The following is a 15,580-nucleotide window of genomic DNA, read 5'->3' as shown; positions in this document are numbered from 1 at the left end:
TTATAAAGGTGAAAGCATATCTAGAATGTTCTTTGTTTTCCTAAAGAAGAGACTTCAAGTGGAAATATAGTATCTGTGTCCTCAAATATAAGACACTTAGTGAATGATATTTTCACTCATGCTTCCATGTAAGTTTTTGATCAAACTTCCTTTAGTGTTATACCATACTACCATTTCATATCTGATTTCCAAATTATTAGCACTGTGAAAAAGTTGAAGCCAGCAGAATGAGGAAATAGTCATCACCTAAAGCTTTCAACTCTGTATTAACAAAGACAATAGATTTGAAAAGAAAGACCTATCACCAAGGAAACATCAGATCGCTGAGGTTTCCATTTCCCAGAACATACCTGCAAGTCAGTACCCACATTTCAGTTTTCGTTACAAAATAAACTATTGAAATTTACTCATGCAGTTTTTCTTTCAGACATTTAGCTAGGTCAATATTCACTATTTCTTTTTATATTTCATTTTTCAATTCCTCCCAAGACATAATTTAGAGATATGTGGATTGAATGAATGATGTCATTTTGATTTGTGTATTTGTAAGAATCCATATATTCATTCATCTACAGCACTATGTTGCTATTATATCATGAACACTTGTTGCAGTAATATTAATTACCCAGGGCCTGCTACATAATTTATGGTGCTGAATGTATAATGAAAGTGTGTCTTCAAAAAGCAAAGGAAATGTGTCATTAAATTACTAACATTTTCCTTTCTTCAGCTGTTTTACTCTTGACTTGTCATAGTGTTTTTTTTCAATTCATTCGTTCAAAGAAAGGGCCTCCCTGGTGGCTCCAGACAATAAAGAATCTGCCTGCAATCCCTGGGTTGGGAAGATCCCCTGGAGAAGGGAATGGCAACCCACTCCAGTATTCTTTCCTGGGAAATTCCATGGTCAGAAGAGCCTTGTAGTCTACAGTCCATGGCATCGTAAAGGGTCAAACACAACTGAAAGGTTAACACTTTTCAAGCAAAGAAATTTAAAAGCATTAGTATACATTTTATTGTACATCTTTATATTGTACATTATTATATATGTACAATATAAATTGTCCATATATAATATTGTACATTTAATCTGCATTAAATGCCAGATTTAATGCACGTATAAGAGCATTTAAACTACATGTGGAATCACTGAAATCACAAAATTTGTGTTTTGTCCTTGGTACTGTTGTTCAGTCACCCAATCATGTCTGACTCTTTGTGAACCCATGGATTGCAGCACACCAGGCTTCCCTGTCCTTCACCACCTGCCGGAGCTTGCTCAAATCCATGTCCATTGAGTCGATGATGCCATCCAACCAACTCGTCCTCTGTTGTCCCCTTCTCCTCTATTCTATCTTTCCCAACATCAGGGTCTTTTCCAATGCATCAGCTCTTTGCATCAGGTAGCCAAAGTATTGGAGCTTCAGCATCAGTCCTTCCAACGAATATTCAGGGTTGATTCCCTTAGTATTGACTGGTTTGATCTCCTTGCAGTTCAAGGGACTCTCAAGAGTCTTCTCCAATACCAGAGTTGGAAAGTATCAGTTCTTCCATCCTCAGCCTTCTATATGGTCCAACTTTCACATCCATACATGACTACTGGAAAAACCGCAGCTTTGACTACATGGATCTTTGTTGGCCAAGTAATGTCTCTGCTTTTTAATATGCTGTCTAGCTTGGTCATAGATTTTCTTCCAAGGAGCAAGAATCTTTTAATTTCATGGCTGCAGTCACTATCTTCAGTGATTTTGGAGCCCAAGAAAATAAAGTCTGTCACTATTTCCATTGTTTCCCCATCTATTTGCCATGAAGTAATGTGACCCAATGTCATGATCTTTGTTTTTTGAATGTTGAGGGTTTTTTTTTTTTTAAACTTTTAGTGCTTTACAGAATTTTGCTGTTTTCTGTCAAACCTCAACATGAATCAGCTATAGGTAGACATATATGCCCTCCCTTTTGAAACTCCCTCCCATCTCCCCCACCCCCAGCCCTCCCCTCTAGATTGATACAAAGCTCTTGTTTGAGTTGCCTGAGCCATACAGCAAATTCCCACCGGATATCTGTTTTACATATGGTAATGTAAGTTTCCATGTTGCTCTTTCCATACATCTCACCCTCTCCTCCCCTCTCCCCATGTCCATAAGTCTATTCTCTATATCTGTTTCTCCATTATTGCCCTGTAAATAAATTATTCAGTACCATTTTTATAGATTCCATATATATGTGTTAGAATATGGTATCTTTCTCTTTCTGACTCACTTCACTCTGTATAATAGGTTCTAGGTCCATCCACCTCATTAGAACTGACTCAAATGCATTCTGTTTTAAGGCTGAGTAATATTCGATTGTGTATATGCACCACAACTTCTTTATCCATTCATCTGTCGATGGACATCTAGGTTGCTTCCAAGTTTCAGCTATTGTAAATAGTGCTTGTAAATGAACAATGAACAATGTAAATGTAAATGAACAATGGGATATGTGTCTCTTTTGAATGTTGAGTTTTAAGCCAGCTTTTTCACTCTCCTCTTTCACCTTCATCAAGAGGCTGTTTAGTTCCTCTTTGCTTTCTACCATTAGCGTGGTGTCATTTGCATATCTAAGGTTATTGATATTTCTCCCGGCAATCTTGATTCCAGTTTGTGCATTATCCAGTTCAGCATTTTTCATTATGTATTCTGCATATAAGCTAAATAAGCAGGGTGACAATATACAGCCTTGACATAGTTGGTGCATGTATATGTAATTCATTCTTACCCGAGCAACAAAATATTGCATGAAGTGAACTTGATTGATTTTATTTCACTTCTTGATATTGCATATTTTACTAACATACTCTACCTCCAGGTACTGATGAGCAACGAAAGATTGAAAGGCAAATGAATTATGTGTTACCTTATCTTTCCCTTTCTTTCTACGTCATTATTTTTAGCACAAGTGATTAACTTAGCAAGGAAGTAAAATGAGTAAGAAAAGGACACGATGGCTTGGTCACTTATGTTTGTTTGGACACAATGGTCTTCTTTCTTCTTTCAGAATGTTCTGATTCAGTTAGAAAGTATGGCTTCCCAGGGTTGTCCATGTCATCCTACTCTGTTGTAACATATCACACTTGTATGCACTTGGTCCTTTTTTTTTTGTCTTTTATTTTTTTTTAATTGGGGTATAGTTGCTTTACCACTATGTATATGTTTCTGCTATACAATGAAGTGAATCAGCTATATATACATACATTCATCCCCTCCCTTATAAACCTCCCTCCCACTCACCATGCCACCCCTCTATGTCATCAACAGAGCACTGAGTTGTGCTCCCTGCATGATAGAGCATGTTTCCACCAGTAATCTTTTTCATACATGGCAGTGCACATGCGTCAGTCCTAATTTCCCAATTCCTCCCACCCCTTAACCACCACTGGGTCCATATGTCCATTCCTTATGTCTGTGTCTATTGCTGCCCTGCAAATATACTCATCTATACCATTTTTCTAGGTTTCATATACATGCATTAATATATAATATTTGTTTTTCTCTTTATGACTTCACTCAGTATGACAGACTTTAGGTCCATCAGTGTGTCTACAAATGATCCAAATTTGTTCCTTTTTTATGGCTGAGCAATATTCCATTGTGTATATTAGCATATTTTCTTGATCCATTCATCTGCCAATGGACATTTGGGTTGCTTCCATATCCTGACTGTTGTAAATAGTTCTGCAATGAACATACAATGAGGTGTCACACCAGTGAGAATGGCTATAATTGAAAAATCCACAAACAATAAATGCTGGAGAGGATGTAAAGAAAAGGGAACCATCTTGCGCTGTTGGTGGGAATGTAAATTGATATAGTTACTATGGAAAACAGTATGGAGGTTCCTCAGAAAACTAAAAATAGAACTACTATATGATCCAGCAATCCCACTTACTGGACATATATTCTGAGAAAACTATAGTTCAAAAAGACACATGTACCCCAATGTACAATGTTCATTGAAATTTGTGATTATTACTGTGGTGTCATCACTATTTCTACATAATAGTGCAAAGCAAGTATTATCTTAGTGAATTCATTATGTTTGTATAGTAATTTACAGCGCATAATTTTTTGTTTGTTTTTGGTTCATTTAGATGTTATTTACTGTGAGGGTTAATTCCAACAGACCTAGAATTAACCTCATTAATCTATGTTACTGGAATACCTACACAGCACTAACGCTTGGTCAAGGCATGATGCCATGCTGCTGTGCTTAGTTGCTCAGTCATGTCCGACTCTTTGCCACCTCATGGACTGTAGCCCACCAGGCTCCTCTGTCCATGCGGATTCTCCAGGCAAAGAATATTGTGCTGGTTTGGCATGCCCTCCTGCAGGGGATCTTCCCAACCCAAGGATCGAACCCAGGTCTCCCCACATTGCAGGCGGATTCTTTACCAGCTGAGCAACAAGGGAAGCCCCAAGGCATGGTATATAATTGCTAATAGTGTTCCTTTGTAGTCATATGTCCAAAGGAGTTTGAAGATGATTCACACTAGTTTATCGACATTATTTAATCAATAGCAGTGAGACTGATGATTTGTATCAGTCAAGATTCCAGTATAGACTCTATGGTTCCAAGATGTTCTGTTCATGCATCGATAGTTTCTGATCCAAGAAAGGAAGCACTTACACACAGTCAGTGCTCTTGCCTGAATTCTCAGGTTTGAGGTCTTTGGCTATGAGGCACAACAATGCTTTAATACTGTTTCTCCACTTTACCCTTTCCTTTCAATAAATGTTAGATTTCTACACATTGTCATTTTGGGTCCTGTCATCTTTTCTAGCAATTAATCCTGTCTAACTAACATCATTAGTTCATTAACATAGTCCATGTTTCAATAATTTATGAGCACAATATTTAAAATTTATTATTTCTAAAAATTCGTATAAGCAACCCCATAATCAAGATATACTTTACTTCGCCAACCTAAAGTGTTTCTTGTGCTCCTTTGCAGCTGACCCCACCTGTCCCATACTAGGCAATCAGTCTTAGAAAGTTCCAATTCACTTCTCCCTTCTAGGAAAGCTGAACAGAACATAACTCCTAAATTTTATACCTACGTGCACTGAGACACTACAGCCCATTTGCAAGGCTGTATTGAAATATTTTACATATTTGAATAAACACAGATACCACATAAATTACAGCTGTTAAATTATTTGAATCTAACCAATAAACAGGACTCTTAGGTGTTTCTGTGGTCTGAGGCATCATGAAGAAATTACTGATCATCAGTTAGTCCTTTGGACTTAAGAAATTTGTGAATGTCTGACATTCATCTCACTGTGAAGAGGAAGGCAGATGTTACTGATGCCTGAATGAGGGGAAGCATATTGTTCACAATTATATTGGCAAAAAGTAGCACAATAGCAACAACTAGCAATGAGTACATTAGATAGGAGTTGTTTCCTTCAAGAATCAAGATGTTCACAATCAGAGATTGATGACTGAGACAGCTGCTCAAGATCTCATCAGAGCTGTACGCTGAACGGATCTGCTGTCAGTGGTGCAAGGCTTCCATTGTCATGACAACAATAAGACTGCCACACTCCTAGTGTCACATCTGCTATCCAAGAAGGAAAAAAATAAACAGAATAGCTAAGAGGAAAAATGAATAAGACATCCTAACAGTTTAGTCTAAAAATAACTTCCTTAAAAATTAGCCTAGAGAATTCCTTTTGCATCTTATTGGCCCGAAAAGGGGTATATGACCATGCCTGACAACAATAAAGGAAATGGAGTATTTTATTTTCTAGACTTTAGAGGACATCAGTTGAAAATGACTTTTGAGTGCAAATAAATATAAGGCAAAAGGAGAAGAGGGCAGCAGAGGATGAGATGATTAGATGGCATCACTGACTTAATGGACATGAGTTTGAGCAAATTCTGGGAGATAGTGAAGGACAGGGAAACCTGGTGTGCCACAGTCTATGGGGCCACAAAGAGACACGACTGAGTGACTGAAAAACAAATATAAAACAGCAATCTCTTAGTATCTCAGAATATTATTCCACTAAATGCTACTGCAACTTACTTGTTTCTGAATATGCTGTGCTGCTTATAAGTAACCTGCTCTGGTACAGCATATGAAAAGTTATGAAACATTGTATTGCTTTTGTTTGGAAGAAAACATATAGTTTGTGAGCTGAAATAAATTTTTACCATTCTATAAAGGTCTTATATCCGATGATTGTGTCTTGCGCCATCACCTAAAATCCAACTGAGTTCACAAAGTATTAATAATTGTTGTAGTAAAAATTGTCTATTTGTTAAGGTTTTAATCTTTTGCATTCTTACCAGGATATTGTGTGACACTCCATGAAGCAGACTGCTCATTCCCATTTCTTCCACTTCATTGAATAATTGGACTTCTTGAGGTCGAAGAATATAGATGGAAACTTGTCAATGATAGACATTTAATCAACAACTAAAATTGGCTTTACTAGTTTTGGTTTCTGATTAATTTAGAAGTTACTGACAGGTATCAGAATTTTGAGGTTAAATTAATAACTAATAACTAAAATTTTCTGAACATGACAAATTCTGTACATATACTTGAAAGTTTAATTCATTCTTTTGGTATTAAATGGCATCATAAAGTGAATTTAAGGCAGTGTTTAAATCTTATGTATTGAGCATTATATTTGGCATTTTATGGGACATTTATTATCTTGCTAGATGAATATCCTTTTAAAGAACTTAGAATAAGCAATCTGCATAAGAAACAAGTGTGCTGATAGACCATGACATAAAAAAGAAGGCAATAAAAAGGGAATGCATTCAATAGTTAGTGTTGATTTTAAGTACATATGAACCTTTATTACATTTCTAAGACATTTAACTCCCACTTGAAATTTGAAGCAATTTTAGATATCAAAATTCAAGTAATTCTGAATGTCTTAGGGAGATTTTTGAATGCAGAACACATAATAGTGCATAATCCAGTTTTCCTACTCATTTCTTTATAGTACTACTAACCTGAATACCTTGGGCTTCCCTGGTGACTCAGCTGGTAAAGAATCTGCCTGCAATACGGGAGACCTGGGTTGAGAAGATCCCCTGGAGAAGGGAACTGGCTACCCACATCAGTATTCTGGCCTGAAGGATTCCATGGACTATATAGTCCATAGGGTTGCAAAGAGTTGGGCATGACTGAGCAGTTGTATAGCCATAGCAACCTGAATACCTGTATTAAGTTTCTATTCATTCCGTGTCTTTGGAATAATTTAAATAGAGGCAGTATAGCTCGTTAATTTTTTCAGCTACTAAAACAATGATTTTGTGCCATGTTATCCTATTTCCAAGCTCACCTATACCTGCAGGTCCCAATAGTAGGATATCCATTACCAATTAGTATTTAACCCTGGAACTTAGTGTCTTAGGAAGAAGAAAAGTACAAAAAATGGAAGATTTATGTTAGAAGGAAGGCAAAGCAGACAGTCTGACATTTCTACATTCATGAATATGAAAAGGGAAAAATGGAGACAGAGTTAGATGGATGAGGTCAAATTCCAGGACTATTATTTCCCTGCAGTGTTTTCCTTGAAGATACTTAGCAGTTAAAATTTTTAAATATGCAGAAAGGTATAGGAGAATCTAGAACCCCTTGACTCTTGAGTGAGATGAATAATGTGGAATATGAGTAAGAGGACAAGCAGATGAGACTGCAGCTGGACCTTGGTCATTTATTTTGTGTTGCCTGCACATGGCAATCAAGGATTTGAAAGTTCCCACCAGCCCTGATAAGAGGATGGAAAGTTACTGAAAGAACCAGTGCATCAACCGATGCTAGGTTGGAGAAAGGACTAGGGAACATAATTTCTATGACCTTTTTGTGGTGAAAATACCTTCTTCCACAGGAATTTCTTGCACTGAAGAGTATACCAATCCATTTGGGCATTGCTCCTTATTTTGCCCCATGTGCAACTTAGCAACAACAGCAGCAGCAGCAGCGTATATAAGAGGCCATAGCCTGAAATGCTTATTTGCAATAGAATGTGGTGGAACAGGGTCCATGAGACAACACATGTCCTTTCTTGAAGGTTTGGAATTCACTCAAATCTAGGGAACAGTTGCCATAAAGGAGTGTTGGCCTAATGTTGCTACATATTCTAACGTTTAGAGAAAAATCATAAATCTTTATCATACTTGGATCTTCTGCAGTTTTCAATAAGATCAAATAATCCAGTTTAAAAAGAAAAGCAGAAGCCAAATAAAGCATATGATTCATTAGCCACCAGTTCGCTGACTTTGTGATAGAGAATATGCTGGTTGCTCCTTCACAAATCAGTTCTTTAAACATGTGAAAACACACAAAAAGTCCTAAAATTTAGTTTAACATGCATTTTTCCCAGATTGGCAGGGTGTATGGCCCAGACACATTTTCCTTGTATTCTTGTTTTCATTTACTTTTTCACCTACTTCAGTTTGATAGTCTTGAGCTCATCCAATTCATATGAAATGTGTGTGCTTTTCTGCATCATTCCATGTAAGCTTAAGCACCAAAATACTTAATCCAAGGCTGAGTTGCTATCAGACAAATTTTTTAGGTTGACCTGAAACAATCACTAATGAAGAGAAACTTTTGTTTCCTTTTTCCTAGTTTATTTATAATATTTTCCTTTGTGTATCTTTGAAATTTCACCCTGATGTCTCTATGATGCCTTTTTTTTTAGTTATGAGAATTTCATAGAATACTTTCTTTTCCTCAAAAATTAGAGTAACATTCTGAAATCATAAGCACACTTCATTTAGTATCCACTTAGATGAAAAACATCATCAAATTTTTAAATTCACTTCTAATTTCTGTGCATGCAAGAAGACAATAGACAGTAGTGACACTGTTTTTATATTTATTTTACTAGAAGAGTGTACCAGACATTTTTTTCTTATTATTTGCTTTAAAAATATTAGTTCAAAGAAGTCTTCTAAATAATGATAAACAGCAGTTGGAGTCACATGGCAAACACGTGGCACCTTACAAATCTTTCTGATATGAAGTTGAGCTCACTAACAAAATATAACATTCCCAGAATCAGAAATTGAAGGGAAAAAATGCTCGAAGGCAGTTTGATAAATATGGGCCTACATAATAGTGACTCATGAGCTGGCTAGTTCTAAATATAAGCCAAGGAAAGAGATAGTCATACTCTAGTGCCCATAGTGGTGGGGAGGGGAGATTGACTCGAAATTATTTAAGATAGAAGCATTGAAACTGAACTCATTTATGGTAATTATGACAAATGTTTAGCTATTTAAATCAGTAAAATAGTAGTTTCTGTTTAAAACTCTAAATGTCATGATTGATTAAGTTTAAATATATGGAGAATTAAAAATGATGGTATGTGATGTGTTTCGAAAGTATGGATGTGAAAGTTGGACTATAAAGAAAGCTGAGCACAGAAGAACTGATGCTTTTGAACTGTGGTGTTGGAGAAGACTCTTGAGAGTCCCTTGGACTGCAAGGAGATCCAACCAGTCCAACCTAAAGGAGATCAGTCCTGGGTATTCTTTGGAAGGACTGATGTTGAAGCTGAAACTCCAATACTTTGGCCACCTGATGCGAAGAGCTGACTCATTTGAGAAGACCCTGATGCTGGGAGGGATTGGGGGCAGGAGGAGAAGGGGACGACAGAGGATGAGATGGCTGGATGGCATCACCGACTCGATGGACATGGGTTTGGGTGAACTCCTGCAGTTGGTGATGGATAGGGAGGCCTGGCGTGCTGCGGTTCATGGGGTCGCAAAGAGTTGGACACGACTGAGTGACTGAACTGAATTGAATGTTTTTGCGGAAAATGAAACTAAAGGGTTGTTAAGGTTCTGGTTATAGGCAGAAAAAAGTTAAAAGCATCTGTTAACTTTAGAGTTTGTTATGAATGTGTGCTGTACTCTGTAGAAAAAACCTTAAAACAGGAAATTTATAATATGCAACTTCTAACCAAAAAAAGAGAAAAATATTTTAAAATAGTTCATCATTTCAGAGAGGGAAAATATTTAGAAAAGTAAATACAGAGAGTTAACTGGCAAATTGTATTTTAAAACAAAAGCGTATCAATAATCCCATAATATGCAATATGATTCATTGTTTCCTTTATGATTATTTAAATTGTATATAAAAGTTAGTCCAATTATATGCTGGTACAAATAAATAGGGAATTGAAGAATGACATGATGAGTCTTCAATTGCATTAAGCACTGAGACACATCATGGTAAAAGTGCAGAATACCGCACAAGTAGAACAAATAAGCAGATGAGTATTTCTGACAGAAAGGAGGTTAAAGATCAAGAGCCTTGCTCACACTGGACAGTAAGCTCATAAAGAGCAGGGATCAATTCTTGTTTTTCTTTAAACTTTTAGTGTCTAGTAAAGTACCTCACTTTCAAGTACTCTCTGACCTTGAAGAGCTTCCAAGGCAAAAGGAAACTCATGTTATGATAGAAGTATAAATTAAAGTGATGTAAGAGCAGAGAGGGCTTCCCAGGTAGTGCGAGTGGTAACTAACCTGCCTGCCAACACAGGAAGCATAAGAGATACAGGTTCAATCCCTGGGTCGTGAAGATCCTCTAGAGAAGGGCATGGCAACCCACTCCAGTATTCTTGCCTGAAGAATCCCATGGACAGAGGAGCCTAGGGGCTACAGTCTGTAGGGTTGCACAGAGTCAGACATGACTGAAGCATCTTTGCGTGCACACCGCACACACACACACGAGCGGAGGGGTGGAAAAAAATTCTTTTTAAATATACAATGGAAAAGACAAAACCAAGCAAACAACACATAAGATAAGCACGAAGGATTAAAACAGGTGACAACCTCCCTAAGAGAATGGCATGAACAAAAATATGAAGGCAAATGCCCACACGGGGAAGGTTGAATGGTTCTATTTGGATGGATCACAGAGGGATGAAAGACGTAGTGACACAGTAAGGACCATGCAATGTCCACGACTAACATTAGAAAGAGCTGAAGAGTTGAGTTCTAATTAAAAGAATCTGGAGATTTTCCTAAAAGCAAAAAAAAAAAAAAAAAAAAAGCAGTAAACAAAAACAAACCACCAAGTTTGCTTTGTTGTTGCTCAAGCAGGGAATTGTTATGATGACATATACTTTAAAAAACATAGGATATATTAAAAGAAAGCGTGCAGGCAAAAATCTCACTTAAAAAGTCAAGAGAACAGTCCAGATGATAAAAAGGATACTTTCGTCTTTATGATGTTTTGAGTTTTGAGTACATCCTAAAGAAGTGTGTGTAGGGGAGGAGGGCAGGTGGTGGAGAGGGTGAACACTGGTTTAAACAGCCACAATTATTCTGGCTATGGTACAGAATTGATTTTCAACAATTGATAGTACAATTTTAGTACAATTGATTTTGAACTTTGGAAACTCAGTACCATCACTTTTAAGCTATATAGTCATAGGAAAAGTATTTTAAAGGTTAAATAACTGGATAGCAACTTTCTCATCTTTATCTTTAAAATTCTTGATTGTTGTGAGAATTAAACAAAATTAATAATTAAACAACCCAGGGATTGAACCCAGGTCTTCCACATTACAGATAGATTCTTTACCAGCTGAGTCACCAGGGAAGCCCAAGAATTCTGGAAGGGTAGCCTATCCTTTCTCCAGCAGATATTGCAGGCCCAGGAATCGAACTGGAGTCTTCTGCATTGCAGGTGAATTCTTTACTAGCTGAGCTACCAGGGAAGCCCTAATAATTCAACAGAATTGCGTATGTAGAAGCTCCAATCACAGCACTTAGGATATACAGACAATAATTGTTGGTGAATAATAGGATGAAATACTGGAAAGTAGCTTCCATATTTTCCCATTGGACTTAAACTTTTTCAGAGTTTTTTTCTGTTAGGTAGCTATGACCAACCTAGACAGCATACTAAAAACCAGAGACATTACTTTGCCAACAAAGGTCCATCTAGTCAAAGCTATGGGTTTTACAGTAGTCATGTATGGATGTGAGAGTTGGACTATAAAGAAAACTGAGCACCGAAGAATTGATGCTTTTGAACTGTGGTGTTGGAGAAGATTCCTCAAAGTCCCTTGGATTGCAAGGAGATCCAACCAGTCCATCCTAAAGGAAATCAGTCCTGATTATTCATCGGAAGGACTGATGCTGAAGCTGAAACTCCAATACTTTGGCCACCTCATGCAAAGAACTGACTCATTGGAAAAGACCCTGATGCTGGGAAAGATCGAAGGTGGGAGGACAAGGGGATGACAGAGGATGAGATGGTTGGATGGCATCACCAACTTAATGGACATGAGTTTGAACAAGCTTCAGGAGTTGGTGATGGACAGGGAAGCCTGGAATACTGCAGTCCATGGGGTTGCAGAGAGTCAGACACGACTGAGCAACTGAACTGAAACTGATTGGTAGCTTATCCTCCTAACCATCAGTCAAGATCTGAGCATGTTGGAACACCTTACTTGGGACCCAGAGTCTAACATGTGGCGTTCTCCCTGGTATTGATCATGGGCTCTCAGAAGAAGTTCTCTCTTCCTCTTGTACCCTCATGCTATATACTTTACACAATGTTGTTCACAAGGTTGATGCCATTTTTAGAATGAGTTAACATTCTGAGTTAAGTTCTAATTTGATGCAACGACTTGCAGCTATCTGACTGCATGCTGCTAAGTCACTTCAGTCGTGTCCAACTCTGTGCGAACCCATAGACGGCAGCCCACCAGGCTCTGCCGTCCCTGGGGTTCTCCAGGTAAGAGCCCTGAAGTGGGTTGCCATTGCCTTCTCCAATGCATGAAAGTGAAAACAGAAAGTGAAGTCGCTCAGTCGTGTCCGACTCTTGTCTGACTGCATAGATAGAAGCAAAGTATCCAGAGCATAAGATATAAGTGCTCTCTATTAGGCAGAACACAGGGGATTATACCTCTCAAATGGTAAAGAATCCACCTACAATGCAGGAGACTTGGGTTCAACCCCTGGGTTGGGAAGATCTCCTGGAGAAATCCATGGACAGAAGAGCCCGGTGGGCTAGAGTCCATGGGGTCAGAAAGAGTCAGACATGACTGAGGGACTAACACACTCTGCACATTATGATCTTACACTGTCTGCACAAATGTCTTGAGCAAAGCAAAACAAAACATTTTTCGTAATGTTAAATACCTTGAACTAGGATCACAGGGTTGATATGAAGACAAAATTAGATTTTGAGTTAGGTACATTTTCTAATGACTAAAGCTGCCAGACAGTAGAATAGGCTGTGTTAGTAAGGAACAATTTCTGTGCTAGTGACTCTGCTCACATATATCCTGACCCTCTCTTTAGGAGGAGACCTGGAGGAAATATAACCTAACTCAAAGACCACTGATTTTAGTGCTGTGATCTTCAGCAAAACCCTTTCCATTTTCTTTCTCTTTGCAGATATTGCTTTGCTATACAGTTTTGAGTATTTTAAACAGAAAAATAATTTCATGTTTATTAGAATCTAATGGAATTAGCATTATATCAGTGATTGCTACTTCTCAGGGGTCATTGTAGGGGGCTTTTACCTTTATTTGTTTAGTACTTATAATGATCCTGAAAATATCATTTTCACAATTTTACAACTAGTGCCTGAAGAAATGTCCATGATATGTTGTTAAATGATGAAAATACAAAATAGTATGTATAATGTGTTACTAATTATGGAACCCAGTTCTATAATTCTCCACATTTACTCACTTGCGTACACAGCTATATACATGATACACAGATGAAAATGGTCAGAATTATACACAGTAAAGTGGTCACTATATCTATATCTGGGTTACGGATTTTGAAAGTTTCTTAGTTTCTTTCTTGGACTCTTCTGATCCTCTAAATTATCTACAATGATGAGCATTACTTTCATCCTCAGAGAACAATGACTATATTAATCTTCATATAGCTTTAGAGAAGAATAAATAGCTCAAGATGACAGAGAGTAAGTAGCAAATTTGGCATCATTTCCTGACATAGAAGCAGTTGAGGGGAGGGAGCTCACTCTTACCTGAGTCCAGAATTTGGAGTGGTTCTTTGTCCCACTTTTTTTTCCAGTCCGGTTTCACTGCCACTGATTAGAGCACAGAAGGAAAAAGAATGGCCCGTTCGCTTAATGATGACAAATAGCAGCTTTGGTCTTTACCTGGGAGGCTGTGGTAACCTGGGCCTGCCTTTTGTGTGTGCCCATGGGCGGCAAGCAGGAGTTCAGCACTGTAGCTGGGGCCTGGCTGGACTCCAATTTGGCGTGTGTCTCACATTGTTTGGGGAACACTTTGTGCCGGTGGAGACACACTCCTCTCCCGGGGCCTAGAGCTAAGGAAACAAAAGCTCCTGGTGCCAAGGCTACCGGCCTTATCTGTAAATCACTTATTCTTTTTTCTTGTCTCCTCAAGGGTGCTTTGACCTTAGCTCAGAGTTTGAGCAGGCACAACTCATCAATTTTTTTCACTGACAAGTAAAGAGACCAAGTGAATTTAGCCTGCCTCACTATTGAAACTGTATCAGGTCTCAGATATGACCAATTAGAATCCATGCATACTGTGTGTGCATATGTGTGGAGGCATGCATATGTTTATAACGATATATGAATGATCATTCATCAAAATTGTAAATGTACATGAGAACTAATTTTACTTCTTGATAATTTCAACCACATTAGCTGATTTAATCCTTTTCATGTCTCTGCACACTAGGGTGAGAGTGTTGATGAAAGTGAAGAGGACAGTAGGTCTTTATTTCTAATGTCCATTTACAGTGGAGAGGGCCATTAATGATTTTCAGCTCTACTTTCACATTTATAGAGGTGAAAATGGAAACTACGAAGATGTAAGAGAATCCCTCAGGGTCAGAAAGCTAGTTCTCTGCAGAATCAGATTAAAATAATAATCTCTCACTTTTTAATTCAGTACTCTTTGCACCAAATTTCTAAGGGATGGCTATCTAATTCCCCTCAACATAGTTAGAAAATATAATTTATATAGTGATCAGTATTTTAACAAGAGGAAAATGAGTGGAAAGTGTTAACAGGGATTATTTTTGTGGCAGGAGCTGATTGGTGATTTTATTGTTTAATGCTATCTGAATTTTCTAAAATATCTGTTTAAATATTTATTACCTTAATGGTATGCATTTTAACACACATATTAGCCCCTATGTTCTAAGCATGCTACTAGGTACTTCACACATCAGTTTTGTCATTTACTCCTCAAAGCCCATCTCAATAATAGGTTCTTATAAATATGTATTGAATATAATAGAATCAAAAAGTAATAGTGTCCAGAGATGACTCTAAAAATCCCTCCTAGAAATCTTCCTGAGATGCCTGTGTGACTTCAGGTCCAAGATTATCCTAGTAACAGGAAGTGATTCCAGATAGATCTCAAACTTTAATATTTTCCTAAGAAGCCACTGAAAAATCTGAAGAGGAAGATTTCTGTTATGACTGACTCTAGGCTGCTCGCAGGTCACTGGCCAGGAAGGTTCACCCCATGAGGTCAACAGACAGGCAGCTGAGTTGATTGCTTTCAAAAATCTGTGCCAAATAAACAAAGGC

At 37.7% G+C, this 15,580-nt stretch overlaps 1 long non-coding RNA gene across 2 annotated transcripts in view; it reads right to left on the bottom strand.

Moving 5' to 3' along the window:
- The window catches only part of LOC105602588 (uncharacterized), an 88,347-nt gene extending 74,081 nt beyond the window's left edge, over window positions 1-14,266 (bottom strand). Inside the window, exons 1-2 of one of the 2 annotated variants that reach the window (XR_001021279.5) lie at window positions 14,036-14,266; window positions 6,331-6,404 (exon numbers count right to left, since the gene is read on the bottom strand). This is a non-coding gene — a long non-coding RNA (uncharacterized LOC105602588). The remainder of the gene's footprint in view (window positions 1-6,330; window positions 6,405-14,035) is intronic. The other variant, XR_009598046.1, reaches the window with a different exon arrangement.
- Window positions 14,267-15,580: the final 1,314 nt, after the last annotated feature.

Source organism: Ovis aries, chromosome 1 (assembly GCF_016772045.2).
Source record: "Ovis aries strain OAR_USU_Benz2616 breed Rambouillet chromosome 1, ARS-UI_Ramb_v3.0, whole genome shotgun sequence".
Taxonomy (NCBI): domain Eukaryota; kingdom Metazoa; phylum Chordata; class Mammalia; order Artiodactyla; family Bovidae; genus Ovis; species Ovis aries.
The sequence above is the reverse complement of the archived record's forward strand: the minus strand, read 5'-3'. Positions and strand labels throughout refer to the sequence as shown.